The 3,732-nt window shown below is 38.0% G+C and overlaps 1 pseudogene; it reads left to right on the top strand.

The window, feature by feature from the left end:
* Positions 1-910: 910 nt before the first annotated feature.
* On the top strand, positions 911-2,562 carry LOC127803329 (phytoene synthase 2, chloroplastic-like; annotated as a pseudogene).
* The last annotated feature ends 1,170 nt before the right edge of the window (positions 2,563-3,732 follow it).

Below are 3,732 nucleotides of genomic sequence, written 5' to 3'. Positions count from 1 at the left end.
AACCCCATATAATTGTAGAAGCCTAGAACATGAGATCTAGATTTAAAGAATATGATACAATCACAAACACTTAGAACCCTAGATCTAGATTCAAAGAACTCGATACAATCGCAAATGAATCAAAATGCTAGAACTTTGATCACATTAATCACAAACGCTTTCCTATCTAGTGGGTTTGGAAACTAATTTTTGGTCTATATTCAAATTAGCTTTGAGTGAGGACAAAAACAATATCTAATGACTAACGTGGTCTTAGATCTGAAATTACAGTATCTTATTTAGTTTTTTTTTTTTTATTAAAAGTATAGTAGTCAACCAAACAAAATTTAATTATTTATTTGACATTTCACCTTAAATTTTTTACGATAATTTGAGTTTTCACTCCTGGCCAACTAATATAAAAGGTCAATTCTTGCTTTACTTTCTTTTTCTCAAAAAAAAATAAAAATAAAAAATTGAAGCAATTACCTGCGCACATATATAAATGTTTTGATGTATAGTAAGAGTAGTTAAAAGGACAAAAGAAGACAGAAGAAACCAATGTGTGTGATGGGGTATCAAAGGTGATACAAGATTCTCATTCGGTTCCAAAAGAAGACAGTTCTCCTCAGCAATGCAGCCTAGAAATCTATTAGCTTCATCCAGATGGGACAAATCCGCATCTTCTGTAACAACATAGTTCACATCCCCATCATTATTCATCATCATCCTACATATACTATGCTATTCCAATCTAATGGTTTCTTTCTCTGAATCCTCTTGACAGTTTCCACTGCTAATCTGAGAAGTTAAGCCGATCATTCACAAATTAACCCAAATGAGTTGCTCGGCATTCTTACTTGCAGCCAAGCCTTGCAATATTGCCACCAGATTTCAAGTTTCCCACACTAGAAGTAGTAAGCTCACAGCCATGAGACCTGAGGTTGTCTCCTCTCCCAAGCAGCAGGCTGCCATAACCGAGCTACTACTGTCGGTTCAAGGCATCCCTCACTCGGATTTCCATCTGCGCGAGGTTGTCCAGAGGCAGTCTCTGACGAACAACTCGATCATGGCTGACGCTTGCAGGAAACCGAGCTTCAATCCTGCGTTTCTCCCCGAAGCATATGAGAGATGCAGGAATATTTGTGCAGAATATGCCAAGACCTTCTATCTAGGTCAGTCTTCAATTTGATCATTTCCAAAATTCTTGATTACACCTTCTTCAAAAATGATATTGAGGATGATGACGATGCAGGGACGCTGTTAATGACAGAAGAGAGGAAGAAAGCTATATGGGCTATCTATGGTAATTACAAAATTACTGCTTGATTTAGAGAGTGAGAAATTACATTTGTTTGTAGTATTCCTGGATGGATCGATCGAACTGTGAGTTTCTCATCTCCAAGCATGTTAATTTGCACCATTTCTTGTGCAGTTTGGTGCCGGAGGACTGACGAATTGGTAGATGGCCCCAACGCCGTGTACCTTAACACAGCAGCCCTGGACAGGTGGGAAGAGAGGCTGCAAGACATCTTCAATGGCCGCCCCTACGACATGCTGGATGCTGCACTCACTGACACTGTTTACAACTTCCCCATAGACATCAAGGTGCCTAGCTACAAACTTCATTTATATATGTATATACACACACACACCCACATACATACTTATATATCCATCTCCTAATTCACCAACAATTAATTAATTAATATATATAGAGCTCACAATTTATCCGTCTGACAACAAATTTTGATTTTCCTTCTGCAAATTGATGGCAGCCTTTCAGGGACATGATAGAGGGCATGAGAATGGACACGAGAAAGAACCGATACGACAACTTTCAAGAGCTTTACCTTTACTGCTACTATGTCGCGGGCACTGTTGGCCTGATGAGCGTTCCGGTGATGGGGATTGCACCGGAATCTGCAGTGTCTTCTCAAACTGTGTACAATGCAGCATTGCATCTGGGAATTGGAAATCAACTCACAAACATTCTCCGAGATGTTGGAGAAGAGTGAGCATCATATGATCATACTTGCTTGCTTTAATTTGCCTTTAACCAATCTTCTTGATCACAGCTCTGAGTTAAGCACTATATGGATCGTTTCAGTGCAATGAGAGGAAGAATTTATCTTCCCCAAGATGAGCTCGCCCAATTTGGGTTATCCGATGAGGATGTTTTCTCAAGAAAGTCACCGACAAATGGAGAGAATTCATGAAAGAGCAGATTGCAAGGGCGAGGTTCTACTTCAACCAGGCCGAGGAAGGAGCTTCTCAGCTCGACAAGGCCAGCCGCTTGCCGGTAAAAACACAAAACAAATTAGAACAACTATTTACGTACTACTCTTGAACATAACTATTTATCTTCTTAATTAGGGTAAGATGTTGAATTTCTGGATGATTTTGCAGGTCTGGTCATCCTTGTTGCTGTATCGAAAGATCCTGGACGCGATCGAGTGGAACGATTATGATAACTTGACAAAGAGAGCTTATGTTGGGAGAACTAAGAAGCTTCTCACGCTGCCATTAGCCTACAGTAGAGCTACTGCATCACTAAGTACCAGTACTCTGGTCTCCCATTAAAATTAATGGATATCTGAGTCTGGTATCTATCTCAGGCAAAATACCTAAAAATTTAGAGTGTTTGATATTACCAGGGGGGCAGTGTACTTGTGTGGAGTGTGCGTTAATTATGGGGATCACTTGCAGCCATGTATTGAGGAAATTCTAGTGATCATATCCATGGATAAACTCTGAGATGTATAGATTAATTATCAGGTTAATCTCTGAAGAGATTTGATGAAGTGCAGCTGATATTATCAGTTCTACACACTCTACCAAAACCCATGATTCAAGCCTTCACACTTTGATTTGATTTGGGTTCCAATCTTAAGCCTAAGGACAAACAGAGAGAGCAGCAAAAGTCATTTGGGGTGTTTGGTTTAGCAGTTTCACAGTTTATAAGCTATTAGTGAAGCTTAAATGTTGCATAATTTATTTAGTTATATATTTATTAAAAATTAAAAAAATTAAATGCTGTTGAGCTTAAACGTTATTTGATAGGTTTTTAGAAAAACTACCCCCCCCCCCCCTCTTAAAAGGCTGGACATAGCTTATTTAGTTAATTGAGTATTTTATTATTTTACTCTCTAACAATTATAATATTTTCAACTTTATCTCTTTGCCCTTCTCTCTCTTGCCCCCTCCCTCCATCTCCTTCTCGTCACCTCCATTGCACTACCTCCAATCCTATCGGTGTCATCATCTCTCACCTCCAACTCTTTTGTCATGGCTACTACTTTCAGCTCCTCCATCGCGATCGTCACCTCCTTCCATCTTCTTCTCGTCACCTCTATTGCACCGCCTACAACCCTATCATCGTTGCCACCCCAGCTCCCTCGTCGTGGCTACCACCTCCAATTCCTCCATCGCGACTGTCGCCTCTCGCCGCCAACTCCTTTGTCACCGCTTCCAGCTTCCATAATATAATATATTTTTAATAATTGTATATAATTTATTATCATATAATTATAAAAATTTTATTAATTAGACATTAATTTATAATTTAATTTTATTAAAAATTAATATTTTATTAATTCTATTTATATTATTCAGTAACATGTTCATTTTAGTCTTTTTGATAAGTCTGATAACTCATCAACTTTTTTGAACCAAACATATAATTATATAAATGACAGTTTAAAATAAATTTATTCAAATATATTATTAATTTAAACATTAGATAATTTAAAA

This window comes from Diospyros lotus, chromosome 1 (genome assembly GCF_014633365.1).
Source record: "Diospyros lotus cultivar Yz01 chromosome 1, ASM1463336v1, whole genome shotgun sequence".
Taxonomy (NCBI): Eukaryota; Viridiplantae; Streptophyta; class Magnoliopsida; order Ericales; family Ebenaceae; genus Diospyros; species Diospyros lotus.
This window is presented reverse-complemented; position numbering and strand designations above follow the sequence as displayed.